This window comes from Pyxicephalus adspersus, chromosome 2 (genome assembly GCF_032062135.1).
Source record: "Pyxicephalus adspersus chromosome 2, UCB_Pads_2.0, whole genome shotgun sequence".
Lineage (NCBI taxonomy): Eukaryota > Metazoa > Chordata > Amphibia > Anura > Pyxicephalidae > Pyxicephalus > Pyxicephalus adspersus.
The window spans coordinates 27300210-27320455 of NC_092859.1; the positions used below are offsets into that span (position 1 = coordinate 27300210).

At 39.2% G+C, this 20246-nt stretch overlaps 1 protein-coding gene across 1 annotated transcript in view; it reads right to left on the reverse strand.

The window, feature by feature from the left end:
* LOC140323244 (aldo-keto reductase family 1 member C3-like) overlaps positions 1 to 20246 on the reverse strand; it is a 54580-nt gene that overhangs the window by 14405 nt on the left and 19929 nt on the right. The gene's annotated exons all lie outside the window — the stretch shown is intronic.

Sequence of the window (20246 nt, forward strand, 5' to 3'; positions counted from 1 at the left end):
CCCACTCTGCCAAATCTCATCACTGTGTTTGCAATTGTTTTCCCCTGCAACCCTCATCTGATATTGTATATGGTACGTCTCCCATTCTGCCAAATCTCAGCCCTGTGTATGCAATTGTTTTCCCCTGCAACCCTCATCTGATATTGTATATGGTACGTCTCCCATTGTAGATGAATTTATTGCAACAACTTTAATCTCCTCATAGATTTATCTGTTCACTATCCCTTAGTTCCAATTGATTGCACATTGATATTTATTGGCCTACCAACCCCTCCCCTCCCCAGGTTCAACTGATATCCCAAATTCCTTGTTACTCTGATCAGTCCATCCATAATCAGAACCCAAAGCACTTCTATTTAAACAACAGGCAAGGTCACGTTGAGACCCTGGTCACGTGCCCAAATTATAAGTGCAATGGGAATTAATCCAGGGAATTGACACAGGAATTGGAACAGATTTGGACATACTATTTTACTCTACTACTTCTATCTTCCACCTTTGTACTGATTTATCCACCTGGACTCCAACACATCCTCTGCTGCTGCTACCATTCTAAACTGGTATTTCATGAAACCATCTTTTTGACTGAATTATCATCCTGCACTCCTGGAACAAGTTTACAAGCCTCACCTGAACCCATATTATTGGACTGCTTCTCTTGGACTTCAGTTTGCCACATTGTTTATTGTATGCATATGGTTCCCAGTTATCTGTAAAAATGTATTGTTCATCTTAATCTCTCTTTGTTGGCACTACTCCTTGCACTCCCCAGTCTGATAACCCATTGTCTCTCTGCTCTTTCTCTCTCCTTTTTTCTCTGTCTGTGCTCCTGTACCTTTTTACTTTACTGATACTCTCTGGTGACATCTCACCCAACCCTGGTCCCCCACAAAGCCTTTTCATTCACTCTCAGTAAGACATTCCCTTCTCCTAACCTCATCCCCATTCACCCTACCCATAAGTTCTTACCCCCTCTCTCTGGCAGTCTATGGAATGCCAGATCTGTTGGCAACAAATTATCCTCCATACACAACCTTCTCCTTTCTAACACCTACTAGATTGTAAGCTCTTCGGGGCAGGGTCCTCTCCTCCTGTATCACTGTCTGTATTAGTCTGTCATTTGCAATCCCTATCTATTGTACAGCGCTGCGTAATATGTTGGCGCTATATAAATCCTGTTTAATAATAATAATAATATGCAGTGATTGCCAGTAAGAGGTTAATATTCAGATTTTTCCAGTTGCTACGGAATGCAGATTGGCAGGCAAAATTGTCCACTTGTGATATATGGAGGGGTCAGGGTTTTATGCTGTGTCATAGTAACTGGATTTATATTTAAGGTACAATGGAATTACAAAGCTGTAGGTTCAGGGAGAAGGGGGCTTGCACAGTGGACTGGGGTCTGTATGTGAGGGGGTGATGAAACAGAGAGGGGAAGCGTGGGACAATGTTCTAGTGATCCGGGATTGGCAGATTCAGACCAGGTCAGTGTAGGTGACCGTGCAAGGGGAGAAGTATACATGTGTTTTGAAGGCCCGTTGGGATCACACCTGAAACAGGATGTTAGAGGAAAAATATGGCGAGGTGAATATGCGGAAATTTTTTCTCTGCTTCCTTCAGAACGTTTTAGTTTGGATAGAGTTGGGGCAAGTGATGGTAGACTGGGGTGGAGGAGTCTCAGCAGCATCGCCTCATACCGTAGACTTTTGGAAAATGGCTTCAGACCTTTTCCATTTTGGCGAGTGTATTAGGGGAAAAAACGCCGGGACGTTGCTCAGTGCTTTTTGTATATTTGGATGGCATTAGTGAGGCATATAGGATTTACTGGGGTCAGGCATGGCTTAAGTATGACGAGCAGTTTAGGCAACGCATGGGGGTGGGGCCGTCTTTGAGCTGGGATCACAAGGACATTGGCCTTTGGGTGCGTGTGATGACCCAGTGCCAAAAAACTTGCGATCAAGTTTGGCCAACCCTGGGGTAGTGAGGTCAAAGTTGTACAAAGAGGTGAGTTTGGGGTGCATGGTTGGACCGTTTATGGACCCCTCGGTCGGCGGATTGGTGGTATACCCATTGGGCCTGGTGCCCAAAAGGGAAGCTAAGTTTGGATTGATTCATCTCCTCTCCTGTCCGATGTGGGTTGAATCAGTGAATGTGGCTACTGATCCTGAGCTGTGTTCAGTGTCATATGCGTCATTTGATGAGGCGGTTAGATAGGTCCAGAAGTATGGGAAAGGAGCGGTTTTAGCCAAGGTGGGCATAGAGGTGCCTTTTCGCCTGCTTCTGGTTCATCCGGAAAGTCACTGGTGATTAGGCTGTAACTTTGCTGCCATCCCATGGGCTGTTTAGTGTCATGTATCTTATTCAACACATTTAGTACTTTTTTGGAATAGCTAGTAAAGGATTTGGTGGGTCTTCCTTCGGTGCTACATTACTAAGATGATTTCCTCTGTGTAGGCCCCCCGGGGTCACGTATCTGCAGCGTGCTATTAGACACAATTCAATATGTCGCAGACTGTTTTGGGGTTCTGTTGGCCCCGGAAAGGACTGGGGGTCCTGTGAGGGAGCTGTCTTTCCTGGGCATAGCGATCTATACTATGGCAATGGAATTTCGGCTCTCGAGAGATAAATTGAGAGATCTGCAGAGGGAGGTTGGAGAGGCAGCGCAATCGCTGTTGGGCAAACTTAACTTTGCATGCAAAATCATGCCAATTGGCATGGTCTTTGCAAGACGATTGGCGGCAGCAACGGCGGGGGTCCTGTGCCCGAATCATTTTGTAAGACTCACCAGGAGGACTTGGCTGCTGGTTCAAAAGGGTACGGTGCCTATAGGTCATTATTGAAAAAAACGAGTGGGATAAAATTAAGTTTATAAAATAGAGGAGAAAGAGAGGAGGTCAGAAATTTGCCAGTTGGATAAAGAGGCGATTCCCACCCACCCGTCCTGTGGTTAATGGCTTTGAAGAATTTTAAGGTGTGGCGCTGTGAAGCCCTCAAGGACAGGGGGTTTTTGAGTAAAGTTTAAAAGGAATAGGTATATTGTCATTTGTAATGCTTGAGTTATTTAAAATTGTTATGTTAATAAACGTCCATAGGGCCAATTTTACCATACCCGCAGGTGTCAGTGTGTTATTGTATGGTAATAGGGGTGGAAAAATTTGGAGAATGTGGTGCAGGTAGGTTTAAAAGGCTCTGGCATACCTCAGTCAAACAACTAAATCCTGCAAGCTATGTCTATGAAAAAGGCAGACAAAGGTCAAAGGAATACAATATCTCCCCACCCAGAAAAAATATAGAAATGACATACAGAGCGGACAGGGTGTTTTGTCGTGTCACCGCGACTCATATATACATACAGTATATTTAGGATACAATGAAAATCCTATGAAACCTGTAAAGTTACAAAATGCTTTGTCAGTGGCCCCCCCCTCCCTATCTATTCTTTAATGGTTAGTTTTTATTCTATTTAGTTCATAGGAATTTAAAACATTTCAGTCATTCTAATCTCCTCACAAAAATGTTTGTTTTCTGACATTTTCTTTCTTTTTTTTCATCTGGTAATTATACGTTTACAAATTTGTAAAAAAAAAAGTCAATTTTTCACTTTGACGTTCAATTGTTTTGTTTCCACCTCTAAAATATATTTTTCTAAGTGAATGTGACCTGTGCCTAGTAGTAATTATGTGCTCATGGATGTTATATGTTCTCTTTTATGTAAACACAATTTACGTTTGCTGCTTTTTTATCCCAAACATGCTAAAATGCATATTTCTTACATTTTAATTCTCTGACAGCAGAGGAATCATATTCTAAAGTGACAGTAGTAGTAATTTTAATTTCATATAATATTTGTACAATTGTTTATCAAATCTCTGTAAACTCGGTGCGAGCCAGAACCCACTGGACTGATTCTAGATAAATGTAGTTTCTGAGTTACTATTAAATTAGGCCTAAGTAACGGTACAAAAATACACTCCAATATAAGATATCTCTGCCCTGTTTCCTTGTTGAAAAAAAGACCGACCTGAAAATAAGCCCTAGCTTGATTTTTCTGTATTTTTGAGGATGCTCAAAATATAGGCCCTACCCCAAAAATAGACTACAATATAAATAAACAGAGGTGCTGCGCTATTGCTAGAGATGAGAAATTGAGGCCAATGGTTCTAAAGGAAAGTCCCAAGAAATTCAAGATGGATTTCAGGGTTTGGAGAGGCATGATGATGTTCCAGAATGTGATGACATTACTATAGTTGAAAAAATGTTGATTATTTTGTTTGAGAATAAATGTCGATTGTTGTTCATCAAAAAGTAAAACATCCCCTGAAAATAAGCCCCAGTGCATTTTTTGGAGCAAAAATTAATATAGGACACCGTCTTATTTTTGGGGAAACGGGGTATCAATAGATGCACAATAGCAATGTAGTAGTGTATGGAGAGTATGACCAGTTACAATTCCAATTATAGTCAGATATGTATACCTGTAGTGTAATCCATCCCACAAAAAGCTGTTATTTAGGTATATTTTATCTAATTATCTGCGTAAATATGGGAACCATATCCCCTATCAATGTATATAGATATTCAATTAAAGAAGGTTCATGCACAAATAATAGCTAGTCATTCAAACAGTTTAATTAAGAAAACAAGGTAAGACAAAGACACACAGCAATATTGTCAGATATTTAAACACATAGGAACTTCAATCAATGTTACATATATATTACAAACAATATAGAAATAATAGCATAAACATATACTGAGACATATACCAAACAATATAAACACGCAATTCAGGAATGTGTATAGGATGTTGTTGGGTACCCCCGGAGCTAGATTCCCTAAGAAGACTCCCATCATTCCCTTTTTCTCTTTTGTTATATTCCAGCTCCCCTTTTTTTATATATTTAGGTCCCATTAGGTAACATTGGGACTCCTTGATTGATTAGTGGGTGTGTTTGGTACGATGACCATCAGTTGGCACCCACCCAATAGATTGGCATTGGTTACTGTCATTTGATGAACCTCCCAACTAAATTTGATACAAGAATCTCTTGCTGGAATCTAAATGTAAGGGTCAACCAGAGGTCCAGCTGGGTCATCAACTCAACCCATCTGTTTGATTATGCATCCATCTTCTGCCCACTCTGGCTTGATGGATTAATTGCCCCTTGAGGGTCCGACTGGTAACCAGTTTGTTATGGGAACTAGATCTTGTGTACTGACATGTTTTATTATTTGTTTTGTTTATTGTTCTTTGGTTGACCACTGATAAGACATCCCCTAGGTGATCCAGATGGCCAGTACAAAGAAAAACAGGGTTCAACATTCCCGCACCTATACACATACCTATGCATATAGATATAGATATATATATATATTTACATATTCATAAACAATCTTGAGGTGCAACAAAGCACAGGTCAGTATATTGACTGCAGTAAAAGAAAGTCTATACCCAATTGTGACTAGGCAGGAAAGTAGCAGAGATCCTAAATATGGATGTTTTAGTTGTTCTGATTTTCTTTTATCTGGCAGTGACAAACTAGGTTTCCCAAATTTTCCAGAGATGCTTTAGCTCAGTGGTCACCAACTTTTTTGGTTATGGGGACAACTGACCGCACATGCGGTCCCCCATAGTAACTTCACTGTTACAAAGCCATGCCCATTCCCCCATTGCAGATCTAAGCCTGCGATGGGAGAGTGGGTGGGTTATGTACAGAGACACATCTCACCCACTTCCCTGCACCTGAGACTTGTACAGGGATGTGTTTCTCTGGTCAGTGCATCCCCCCAAGCGGGGTCCTTCTCCTGACCATGCTTGGGCGTGCATCGGCCTGAGCAGCAGACCAACAAAATTTTCTCGCGGACCACCCATTGGCAATGGCTGCTTTAGCTTAGCTTAACAGTTTGCACCATTAATTAGATTTATTACCAAATTTTGACTGGTAAGAATTGATGAACTTTTTGTTGCTTTTATTTGACTTCATCGACCATTGGATTTTTGTGCGTGAATCTGTGTTTTCATTGGAGTGGGGATGAGCTACTTTACAATTTGAGAAGCCGCTTGGATCATGTGTGCAGCTCAGCATGGAGCTTCTATGGGGCTGATTTATTATTATAATGCATGAAAGAACAGCAGCGCAAAGAGGTGCTCATCTGGATGAGTGCATTTTTTCATCTTTTGTTTGCATTTTGAGCCATGCATACTCTGCTGTTCATAAATGAGCACCCAAAAAAATAAAACAGCATACATTAGGCACACCTAATAGTATGCTATCATTTGTAGCAATATTTTAGTAGTAAGTTTGGCATATACTGAGCTGCTGTATGCACACTGGGAGAAACAATCCACTTTGTGGTAAATACTGGGTTAGTTCACCTACTTGCGTGGGTGACTAAAAGGTAGTTAAAGTTTCCTTTTAATGGGTCCACATCAATTATTGCTTTAGTGGATTCCTTCCAAAGTATGTTGTCATGGCTGTTTATATTCTACACCAAAGGAGCATGTTATTAAGTAATAACACATTTGTCCACCTTCCCCTACACTACTTGCCAACCTCCCCCCTTTTTCCCATAAACCCCATCAAACACACAAACGCTTTATTAGACCTAAATTTGGCTGGCAAGCAGCCGTTAATTAACATCAAATATTAATTAACATATAACATTTGCATAAATACCATAAATACATAATTTATTTTTCCTGTAAAACTGTGCTATACTTCCGTTACAGCCTTCCTATATCTGAGTCTATTTTCCTCCCACCTTATCTTTCCAACCAACCCCCTTCCGATCCTTCCTAAGCATCTTTCAAATCCTTTAGCTCTTTCTCCCCCTACTCCCCCCCTTCATCCTCACTGGGCAGCCCTTACACCCTGTCATGGAGGCCCTGCTCCTATTTCTTGCTACAGGCCTTTCTATAAACAAAATACAGTTTTAGATAGAGAAGTATTGAAACTAAACTCTTGTCAGTTGTCACTTCCATTGGAAGCTCCGTTAAAGACATTTTTTTATTTCTGTATATTAAAAAATGTTGTCCCTGTTACAAGAAACGAGGGAAAATCCATCTAACTATAACCAAAACAAAATATAAAATGTTCTTTTCGTGAGGGTACAGTCTTATGTTCCTGCATCAGGGAAACAATAAAGGGAAAAAACAATTGGTTTCCAAATAGTTTGCCTGGCTTGTTAGATGAAGCCTTTAAGGATTAACCCCCCCTAGAGGTAATCCCGAGTGTGACTCAGGGTGGCTTTTACATGCAAAAAGCGGTAATCCCGAGTCACACTCGGGGTTACTTTAGAAACCCCCCTTACATTTGCCCCGCTCTCCAGCGGCAATCGGAATGTTCCAGCTGTGATGCCGGGGCGCTGGTCTGTCAGGGGGCGTGGTTGGGTGGGAGATTTAAAAGCAGATTACCGAGTAATCTGCTTTTAAATACCACCCGGGTCCCGGCCACGCCGCTGCTCGCATCAGCAGTGAGATGCGAGGCACAATGCAGGACTTCTGCATTGTGCTTCACATCTCACTGCAGATGCGAGCAGCAATAGTAAATTCTGGGGGTGATGCCAGCTGGCACCACCCCTGGAATTCGCTATTGCTGCTCGCATCTCCTGGAAGATGCACAATGCAGAAAGTCTCCCTGGAGATGCAGAGCAGCAGCTGCAGCGGCGGGGTGAGGTGGGCGGGACATCCCCACTCGCATCAACCGGGAGGATACGACCTCTTCCGGGTGATGCGAGTGGTGATGTATTGGGGGGTGTGGCCGGGCGGGAAATTTAAAAGCAGATTACAATGTAATCTGCTTTTAAATGGTTTTTACAGTAAAAAACCACCACACAACATAAAATAAAAACAAAAGTACATTTTTAATTTTTTATTTTAAGATTACATTGTTGTCTATTATTTCATTATTTTTTAAAATTATTTATAATATGTATTATATGATAATTTATGATTATAATATAATAAATAAATATTATCATACCCTGGAGTTAATCCTATGAATTACAGGCCCACAATATAAACAAAAATTTGTATGCAAAAAAATTAGGATCACTTTTTGCATCAAAAAACTGACCGAATTAGAATGCTAGGGGGGCTAATATTACCACTAGGTTTATGAAATCTAAAATATTTAGGTTGACAGTTTAACAAAAAATTAGCGCAATAAAATCAACGATGTTATACTCACATAGAGATCTTATTATAACACAAGTTTTTAATCAGGGCCTTACTTATGGGGCTGATATATCGCGTGAATGCCCACAAGCTCGCCACTACACTTTTTTTATACACTAGCTGATTACCCGGTGTTGCCCAGGTTTTTTTTTTTATTGCAATCTTATATTATACAGGAAAAGGAATTAAATAAAGCTTTAGTTTTAGGCAAAAGGCACACTGTCACTGAACAATACATACACACATACATGCATGCAAATATACTTCTGACATATAACACAGCGCTGTACAAGGATCAGTGGTGCACTCACATGAGTCTCAGTCATATGTCTAGCAAGTTTGATTAAAATGTGTCGATTCATTTCCGAGTGACGGTGGAACATAGCAAGTTTGGTTGAAATGTCTCTATGCATTTCCTAGTGATGACATATACACATACATCCAAATATAGCTCTGACATATAGCACAGTGCTGTACAAAGATGACTGATGCACTCACATGAGTCTCAGTCATATGTATGTATCCATGGGTTTTAGAGTGATGGTGGAAATTACATACACACACATATATATACATCCAATTTTTTCATATATTTTTATTATACACTAGCTGATTACCCGATGTTGCCCAGGTATTTACTTATTGCAATTTTATATTATACAGGAAAAGGAATCAAATAAAGCTCTAGTGTTCATTCAATATGTTTTTATCAGGTTTTAAAAGTATAAATACAATAAATTAAAATACAATTAAATTACATTTACCTAAATTAATGGCATATGTTTCAATGCTGTTTTGAATGTTTTAATAGGAACATGTGCTCATGAATCATTCTTTGTAACTTTAAGACAACCTGAAATGTTGTTCCTGAGATGTAGGTGCACCTTTAGCCAGTTTCTATTAGTTTGTTTTCAAATTTCCACTTTATGGTAAATTTGTCATTGATGTCATTTGGAAACATGAGTTGTAGTTTCTGATGTTATTAGAAAAATTCTTTCTAAGACTCCGATGTATTTGCTAATACCAGGAGACTTCGATTTAAACTTTTTGGCTTTTCGGGTCTCACGCTGTTATACTGTATCTGAAACTCTAGATGTAGTTGCTCTTTCTCTCATTTCCTGTACTCAGGTCTCATGGTGCTGTACTGTCTCTAAAGCTCTAGGTGTAGTAGCTCTTTCTCATTTTTTTTTGCTTGAGTCACACGCTGTTGTAATGTCCCTGAAGTTCTAGATGTAGTAGCTCTATCTCTATTATCCTGTAGTCGGGCCTCATGCTGCTGTACTGTAGCTGAAGCTCTAGATCTAGTAGCTCTTTCTGTCATTTCCTGTACTCGGGTCTTATGCTGTTGTACTGTCTCTGACGCTCTAGATGTAGTAGCTCTATCTCTGTTATCCTGTAGTCGGGCCTCATGCTGTTGCACTGTCTCTTAGGCTCTGGATGTAGTAGCTCTTTCTCTCATTTCCTGTACTCGGGGTTTCACGTTGTTGTAGATGTAGTAGCTCTTTCTCTCATTTCCTGTATTTGGGTCTCATGCTGTTGTACTGTCTCTGAAGCTCTAGATGTAGTAGCTCTTTCTCTCATTTCCTGTAGTCGGGTCTCATGCTGTTGTACTGTCTCTGAAGCTCTAGATGTAGTAGCTCAATATCTTTTATCCTGTAGTCGGATCTCACCTTTTTGTACTGTCTCTGAAGCTCTAGATGTAGTAGCTCTTTCATCCATATCCTGTAGTCGGGTCTCGTGCTGTTGTACTGTCTCTAAAGCTCTAGATGTAGTACATCTATCTCTTTTGTCCTGTAGTCGGCCTCATGCTGTTGTAGTGTCTCTGAAGCTCTAGATGTAGTAGCTCTTTCGTGCAGTGTGACAAGTCTTCTTTTCCTGTCTTCGGGATTTTCTTGTCTACCGTGTTGTTTCATTTTTTTTTTTTTTGCCTTTTATTGCACTCTGCCAATTGCCTTACGTTTTCCCGCCCAGGGTGGGGTGGCAGAGATCTGAGAGTCTCCTTATTAAAGGGGCGTCCAGATTCCAAAAACCTGCTAAAAACACTTTAAAAAGCCCCCATTGTTTTCAATGGAAGCTTTCTTAAAAAGCTTGTAAAAGCACATAGAAATGCATATAAACGTTGCAGAAATGCTTACATGCAGTCCGTGTAGACCAAGCCTAAATATGAAAAGACATATTTAGTTATAAATATATATATCTTTTCATATTTTTATACCATATTTATATGTATTTATATATTATAGATATTCATACATGTAAATATGTATGTATGTATATATATATACAGATAGATAGATATCTATTTATATAAAGATATATCTATAGAAGCAAATAAGAACGTGGGTGGATGATCTAGTCTGCTGGCAAAACCAAGGTCTGCCCTGCCAGAGTTCTCAGGGATTTATCACCAGGTGGATACTCATGTCAGGCATCCTAAGTTTACAGCTGAAATCAGTAAACTCTTTCCAAACCTGAAAATATTAGGGCATTTAAAAATATGCCTATTTCTAAGCTAATATATATGTTTGAATCATTTGAACACATCATACATTTTTATTTAGTACTAACTGGAAGATGTGTGCCTATTGAAAGAATGATTTTTTTTTTAGGGAAAGATTGACTTTTAACGCAAGCTTGCTAGTGTCAAGCTGCCAGAGATGCGCACCTGATAATTTCAGTTGATAAATGCCCGGAGAATACGCCAGCATATTCTTGACGGCTGAACATTCGTTAATAAATAGGTTTGAGGGGTCCAATGCAGGATTGCGAATGTGCGCGCACGAGCGAACTTGTGATTTTGCTTGATGAATCCGGCCCCGCGTCTTCTAAATGTCAATTATTGCTGCTAAAGTTACTGCAATAATGTGTTGGATCTACCTGACTCCCATCAGTCAATTCAGAGCATGATTAAAACAAAGCATGTTTGGCTATGTCTCCCCTTTTTTCGCCCAATTTTAAGGTAGAAAACCTTACATGAATGGACAAATAAGGGCAGGATGCTGCACAGCAAGCAAAAGCCTATATAAATGTATAGATTGCTTTATACTGAAGGTCCATGTTCTAAAAAATAGTTTTTTTCCCTGGCAAAAACAGAAAAATCTTAATAGTTTATTTTACAAAACCTGGAAATCGGCTAGCAAACTGTGCAGAGCTTGGTCATCAGAATGCTTGAAACTGAGTGCTAAAGATGCCCTGTACATTCAAGGTGTAGTTGTGAAATGTATATTTGTGTAATATATTAAAAATGAAAAATAAAAACTTACAAACAATGTAAAGTTAAATGGAATTTTCCCTGTATGTTTTCTCTGGTATTTTTGTTTTGTTTTTGTTAGACCCCCAAGAGTCTTCCCAAAGAAAGTGTGAAAGTGGCCCTGGAAGTCGGCTATCACCCAATAGATTGCACCTTTATATACGGCAATGAGGTGGAGGTGGGCCAAGCCATAAGAGAAAAGATTGCATATGGAACAGTCAGAAGGGAAGGTGTTTTTACACCTCAAAGGTAAATTCAGCTTTTAATATTGCTTCCAACAGAATTAAAATCTAAAGTGAACAAATGCCGGAGAAGTATGGAAGCTGCACACCCTGATTTCTCCTGCTGAACATTTTTGGCTGATATGCTCATCGGATGACTTTAGTACTCTTTGAGCCACCGATCTGGAACAAGCATTTAGAAGGGGAGCTATGACTCTGTAGTATTCTTTCTCTGATTGAGTGTCTTAAAAAGATGCCAAATACAGCCAGGTAACTGACATTTGCAAAAGTCAGTTGCCATGTTTAATTGAGAATACGCTTCTTTTAACCATCAGATGACCACAAGCTTTATATTACCATTATCAGGGACCACTTCCTAATGCTGTGAGAATGGTATTCTACATTGCAGTTGTGAACTAGAAGTTCTCATTGATGTGTTCTCCTAGTTCTTAGACCATGCAGCCTATTCGTTGAACATTAGGAATTAATCAGTGTAATTCCAAGTCATATGACAAAAAAAGCTATGTTTGTCCTTTTAAAAGCAAGATAAAAATAAATTACGGAGTTAAAATAGTGATGGTGAGTGGATGTCAAGTCAAGCAATGCATTCTAGATTTGGTCTTGGCTCCAATAACCTCTAGTGAGGGAGTTGAAATTACATGAATAACCATTTACATAATCTATTGCATTTGAATCTCTGCATTTTACCCAGCAGTGCCTATAAAATTAGTGTCATTTTATTCCTTTATACATGTGAACCCATCTAGCTTATTCCTGCCCTGCATCCTGTGTCTCTCAGGGCTTGCCATGGCTCCTTGTTCCAACCCCAAGGTCACTGCTGAGTCCTGCAGTGACGCAGATGAAAGGAGAATGGAGGGGGAAGCAGGCATCTATTAATCTTGGTAAGAGAAGAGAGTATATTGGCTTCTTGCCTGCAGGGAAGTTTAAGTAAAATTTTCTTGAGTAAACGATTGCATCCATTGCCACTTGTCAATCATTTATTACAGCTTTGGTCCATCTTCCCAGATCTGGTCCGTCCAGCTTTAGAAATGTTCTTGAAGGCTCTATTTTTACGCCAAAAGCGCAACATTGTTTTGCATGGAAATGTATTTTACATTGTAGGCCTATAATACTTAGGCATAACTTGAAACCGAAATATGTCGAATATTTAATAAATTTATTAATAAACTTAAAATAAATAAACACAAAAATCTGTTAAAACAAGGGTGCATTAAAATACTAATACCTGTAATATAACTGTACAGTAGTATATATAATGAAATTTTTTATATATATTATATAATGATTACTTTGTATTGGATTCACAACAGATATTTTAAATCCAATACAAAATATTTTAAATTTCCCGCCTCCCGGACGCTCCGGCGCATGCACCGATATTACTGGGAACTTCCCGGGAACGTCTGTGCACTCGCCAGCAGAAGATTGAAGGCACAGGATGTGACCTAAGGATGGGCATGAATGAGCAGGATGCCGGAGAATGCCGATGGGACCAAGTAAGCGTTTTATTCTTATTTTTAGCTACCCGAGTGTGGCTGGGGGTTACCGCTTTTAGCATGTTTTTTTACCCCAGGCCACACTTGGGAATACCCCCTAGGGGGTTAAAGCTCTTAGGGGCTGGAGTGGTACACCTTCATTAGTGAACCTGGGTGATCCAGCAAACCTGGAATGGATTTCTTTAAAGTCATTTGCTATTTTCTAGCAAATGTTTTCAGTCCTGGACAAGGTCCATTCCAGGTTTGCTGGATCACCCAGCTTCACTGAAAAAAGTGTATCCTCTCCAGCCTTGGAGAGCTTTAATAAATCAGACCTTTGGAGTTTGCAATCACTTGAATATAAATCAGTAACAAATCGCTACATGTGCCGCTACTTTAGACAGATGTCACTGCCATCAACTGGAAGATTTACTTTTTTTTCTTTCTTCTAATAACTACAAAATTTTGCGATTCCCATCTTCCAGACAAGGTGAACATGACAAAATGTGTCCAGCCAAAGCTGTGATGGATGGTTATGTGATATTGGGGATAGCATTAATTTCTGGTCTCCCCTTTTAAATTTAAACAATTGTCTAGTCCTTGTTCTGTAACAGACCAGGCCCATAAATGTACCCTATTTCTTGATCTCACAACAAGCATTCTTTTAGTTTACAACACCCATTGTAAAAGTTTGAGTTTTGTGTCTCCAGGTGTTATAAAACTCAGATAAGGCTAGTAGAGTGGTTGGCATAGAAAAAGCCATGTAAGCCTAGCAGAAGGAGCTCTCACTGATGCCATCTTGTTGCTAAGGACAACGGCACTGACACATTGAGCACTGCGGGGAGCCCAGTGACTGGCTAATAATTTGGACTTTTTACAGCAACCTGGACCAGGAAAACCAACTCTACCTAAGTTTTTTTTTTTTTCCCAGTTTTCCCTTTTTATGCTGTTGCTATTGTGCTGTTATTGTTCTTAGATTAGTCTTTCTTTTTCTGTATATGTTTATGCACTGTTTTTGTACGTTTTTACTTATTAAACACTATAAAAAGTGTAACCTGAATCTCTGAATGCTCTAAGTAGAAATAGTGTAACTTGCTAACCTGAAATGCTACTATAAACATTGTGATTACTGAGACATCCCTGTCTGGAGTGGCAGCAGGTGACATTAAAGAAAGCAGAAGTATAACTGCGGTTGTCAAGGGTAATGGTGTGTGCTTCCATCTAAGCACATGGTGGCAGTCTACCAGTGATGGTGTGTTTGGCAAGGGGTAACAGAGTGGTTAACCTTGCCCCGTGACTGCCCTTCTCAGCCTGCTAGTGCATGGACTGTGCTAAGCGTGCTGGAAAGTCTATGCACAGGGGTGCGGGCTGAGAGGGCGTCCATCACACCATGTTGTAACATGCGTTAAGCCAGACAATTCACTTGATTGGGATACCAAATACGAAAAAAAAAATGGCAGTGTGGTATTGTGAATGTGCAGTTCTACAACGCACTTCATTGGCAAGGTACAATGTTCTTTTTTTTTAGAATGAATGGGGTAAACTAGACCTGAATGTTCTTACAAACAAACAAGTTACTTGGAAGTAGGGGGCAGAAATGGTAGCACTCGGATTACTACTACTGAAAGCCGAAGGGAATTAGGAGTTTTATGTTGCAATATGTTTAAGTTTCTGATACAAGACATAGTTTTTAAACTATGAGTTTGTTATTGTGTTTCTGTTATTTTAGCATTAATATGGGGTCAAGCCTAATTTCCTTCTTCCTGTCAGTAAAAGTAAAATAGAATGAATGGAATACATAATCATTGTGTGTTCCTCTCAACCCCCTTGCTCTACTTAGCTATCCATTACAGATCTCTTAAAAAAACAATATTTTTTGTTTAACCTTCTAAATCTGAGACATTTTGTTCTGCTCTCCCCCCCTTACAACAATCAGACAAGATAATAAGCTTCAAACACTAATTTAGAGACTTGCTCCTGAGATTGCAGATATGTATTACTGCAGATAACAAACAAACAAGATATTAATAAATACAATCATGGCCAAAAATGCATCACTTCTCCCAGAAAATTGTTGCAATTATAAATGTTTTGTAAGGCCCATTGTCCAAGTATTAAGTTGAGCATGCCAATAATTTTGTCCAGGTCGTTTTTGACATTTTTTTACCTGATATATCAAGCTAATGCGCCTAAGCTCGCCAAGCGCATATACGCTCCACTGGCCACGGCGCATTACCACGAGCCAGTGCAGAGTGCTAGTGCACTCACCTGCCAGCTTACAGCATTGATAAGTGAGCAGTGGGGTTGGGAATTCGCCAATTAAGGCGATTAATTTTCAGCTGCGTGATTCAGGTGAATCTGTTAAGCTCTGTCAATGGTGATGTCATAGCAATCAATTAGGGTGCATCTGCTCCCTGTTCTGTGTGCACCTACAGTCCAATACAGGTCAATTTGAATCTTTAGTGCTTGATTTTTTTTTGGTAAGTGCTACATTTTTATGTTACATTATCCCAAATTCAGAAAATTGCTTCATTTGTAGTTAGAATGGCTGTTATTGTTGTTTTAATGTTTTTTTTTTTTTGGACTGCAACACTGCAAACTAATAATATCAAGCTGTATATATAATATTTAGCACTTTATAATATGTCATCTTATCACACAATAGTATGAATGTAAAAAAATGTTCAAAAGCATTTTGGGTCAAATTTCATTAAAGTTTTGGCTTTAGAGAAATCAAATATTTGAAAAAAAGATTGTTGCCAAAGATGTTATAATACATGTATCAAGGAACATTTAGTGATTTCACTTGTGTGTGTGTGTATAACAAAATACATTTCAATGTATATAAATACATATGCATTTTCATTATTACTACTTTACCTGGACTGGTATGTGGGGGGGGGGGGTTAATCAAGTAAGTTTACTTGGATGGTATGCATTGATGTGACTTTGTAATCCTCATTATTGTTAGTTTCATCCGTTGCTGCAATGTTTTTGTGCCTGGTTTGTAATTTGGTTTCTGTTGTTTGGCAATTCTTTAGCAATGTTTTGACATTTTATCCACAAATAATTAGGTCAAGTGTATGCATGGTTTCCACTCCAAACTGGTGCTTGACCCCTTGTTGCCTTTGTCCCATTCTCAAAGTCAAATTGTCACATATTGTTTGAATGTATTATGTAAATAGTTTTTATTTCTTTTATTTATTTAATTTTTATTAGTCTGACATTTGCTGAATAAGCTGTGGTTTTCCTTTAACATACTTCACTTCACATGTTGATTTGCTGCCACTGTTCTTTACAACTCCTCTGTTCATTTGTAGTAGTGTTATAGGTTTGTTCTCATTGTGCTGTGCTGCCTGATCTTAGCCATATTGTATACAAGCACACTTCCTAGCCAAACAGGCTCATCCTAATTTTGCTCATTAAACTGGATTGTATGCATTATTTAGGTGTTTGCACATGAAAAAGTACTAGTAAAAAAAAAACTTCCACTTTGTGCCAAACATATTTCTTGCTTTTACAGCCTTTCAGGGTGTTTATGCAGGTTTGAATGCCATTTTAGACCCTGGCCCACTATATATTCACTAACATCAGCTTGATAGTGGAAGCAAAGAAAGGTGGATTCCTCCTTTAACCAGAAACAATATCATCCATGAATGTTTCTTTGAGCCAACCCCATGACATCAGCAATCATAGGAAGAAATAGGCAATCTTTTCAATTGGAAGCATGTTAAGCAACATGCCAAAAAGAACCTATTTGCTGATTTCTTCCTATAATTTCTCTTTTATATGTGTATGTACACACATATAAATGCATACATACATACCGTATTTTTTGCTGTATAAGACGCACTTTTTCTTCCCCAAAAAGGGGGGATGGGGGGAAAGTTGGTGCGTCTTATACGACAAACACTGTGTTAAAAAAAAAATTTAAAATAACATACTCACTCGATACCCCGATCCTGCGTGCGTCTCCTCTCCTCTGCTCGATGCTGGCTGCAGCGTGTGTCTCCTCCTTCCTGCAGAGCTAGAAGAAGCCGGCACACGCGCCCCCGCGATTCTGAACCCGGAAGCACGCTGGAAGCAAGCTGATCCCTGCCCTAACGGAGTTCCCCGGCGGAAAAAAAGGTACCAATAAGTGATCAGAAGGGGAATTTAAATTGGCACAGAGTGATCAGAAGGGTGGCACAGGGTGATCAGAAGGGGAATTTAAATTGGCACAGAGTGATCAGAAGGGGAATACGGTATGAATGGCACATGAGTGATCAGAAGGGGAATAGTACAGTATTTGGTTTAGAATCTTTTTTTTTCTAGATTTTCCTCCTTTAAAGTTGGGTGCGTCTTATATTCCGGAGCATCTTATACGGCGAAAAATACGGTATATGTGCACACATGACTACACATGAAGCAAAACAAACACATAAAAGGAAAAACTTACCCGAACAATGATCCTTCTCTGCAAAAGTGGCTGGCGCAATTTTCAACTGATAAAACACAGTTTGCGCACAATGCGGGCCTGCAATGGCGCACAACAATGCGCATCAAACAACCAAGTTTTAATAAGACAATTGTGCTGTTTTTAGCCTTTCAACAATTCATAGAAAGGAATTGATTAAAAACAATCACAATTTACTTGTTAAATTGTAGGTCTGTTGGATCACCCAAGGTTAAAAGATCCTGGGAGATTGTAAAAGAAATCACATAAAAACAAACAACAACAAAAAAACTACAACATGTTTAAAACAATTTTATTCAAAATAAACACAAAACAAACATTTTCTAAAAGGTCACATTAAAATATTGAGACCACACAGACACCACTAAATTTACATGACAAAATAAAAAAATAAATACACACAAACATTAAACACATGTAAACCCAGCCTTCCAAAATAGTTAAAAAAGTGGCCCAAGAAAAATTGCATTAAAAAAATACTTACAAAACCAATATGCAATTTGGACCTATCAAGGGTGTAAAACTGGATTGGAAAATATTTATGCAGAACAAACATTTAAAGGTGGTAATAAAGACATATTATTGCAATGAAACAATATAGCTACAAACACAATAACATAGCATTAACATAGACTTCCTAATTGCAAAATGGACTTTGAAACATTCAAAGTTTAAAAAACAAAAGCAACTATTGTGCTTAATGGTAAGCAAAGAATAAATTGTAGCAACATAGATTAGAATTACCCACCAAACAAGAGCCACCGCCTCCTCTTCTTCTTCCTCTTGCTCCTCTTCCTTTTCCTCTTCTTCCTATTCCTCTTCTTTCTGTTCCTTTTCTTATTCCTCCTCCTCCTTTTCCTCTTCATCCTCCTCCCACAAAAAAAAAGCAAGGTAGACAACACCCTTTTCATGTATATGCACATTTTTATGCACACTGCTGCTTCAAATTCGCCAGTAATTGTCCATGAAATTTGGCTGTTTGATTTTTTACAGTTAGACATTCCATATTCATTTATTGATAAGATCCTTTACATTTGTACACCAGTAAACAGCTATCTAATAAAAAATAAATTATAACAAAGTAGAAGAGGAGGCTTTAATGTTAAAGCAATTTATTAAATTTGTGTGTTTAGTGTAACTTTTACCTGTTTTTATCCCACTTATTCCACTATTTTATCCCACAGGTTATCGCACTATAAAAGGATTATTTCCAAGGCTGCATTCATACTGACAGTGTGGGATCCCCAGGCACTAAGGGGTAAATGAGGACAAGTCTCCCCATTCACCTCTAGTGCTCCGTGATTGGCTGAGCAAAGGGATCCCTGATGATGCTTGAGCCGTCATAAATATTAGGTCATTAAAATATTAGGACATTTAGAAATATGCTTATTTCTAAGCTAATATATATGTTTGGAACATTTGAACACATCATACCTTTTAATTTAGTGCTAACTGGAAGATGTGTGCTATCTGAAAGAACGATTTGTTAGGAAAAGATTGACATTTATTGTAAGCTGCCAGAGATGCGCACCTCGAAGTGCTAGATCATTTGAGTTGATAAATGTCGGGAGAATGCCAGCGTATTCTCAGCGGAAAATTCATTGATAAATAGGAATAGGTTAGAGGAGGAATACGCGCCACGCGAACTTTCAATTTTGCTTGATAAATCAGAACATTTGTGTGGAATATCTAAGATTTTTTTCTTTGCTTTTTTGAGTTCTTCCAGCACCAACAAAACAAATAAACATGGAAATACCAAAGCATTTGTAATTGCAACCATTTTCTGGCATAATTACATGGGTGCCAATATTTTTGGCCATGATTGTAGGTCCCTGATGTCCAGGGGTGTTGTGGGGCAGCACAGGTGGGAACGCCATGCCCTCACTTTTTTCGGAAATGGGCACGCGTGCCCACTCTTATTTTGCAAAGAGTTATTTAGTGGCCCGTGGCTCTGGCTGGTTTGACCCCCCTCCCCCCAGGGTCAGGAGAAGGACTCTGCTGGGGGAGCAGATTGGCTAGAGCCGTGGACCATGTCCCCTGTACAGATCGCAGGCTCAGGGCGGTGGCAGGTTGTCTCTCCGAACACAACCTGCCCAGGTCGGAGCCTGCGATGGGAGAGGTCTGGTATCATGACGTCACTCTATGGGAAGTTTCTTCCCCTTAAGTGAAACATAGGCAGGGTTGTAGTGGGGCGGGCACGTTTACATAGCAAAGAAGAGCATGCGCGCTCACCATGGATAGTACCGTGCCCCCTCCTCTTTATTTACGACTACACCCCTGCTAGTGTCTCATTATTTCATTATCACTTTACAGTTTCAGCAATTATAGCAGAAATATAATCCTAATTTTGGAAGTGTGGAAGTGTGTTGGGCTGGGATCCTGCTGTAAGGAGAACAGAAATAGTTCTGTAATTGCTGTATTAACAAACCTGGAACAATTTTAGTATTAAGTAAATTGTCTGTAAGCAACAAAATGCTTTTTTTTCCATACAGCTTTCCTTCTGAACAGTTCTGAGACCTACTCAGTCAATGTGGGTGCCACCAACACTATGGTACTGTGAAATAGGGGGAAATTGTGGCAGGAAGGTTACCTATATAGGCAATAGGAAAATGAAGGACAGTTTTTGTTATTGTATATTCTTACAGAC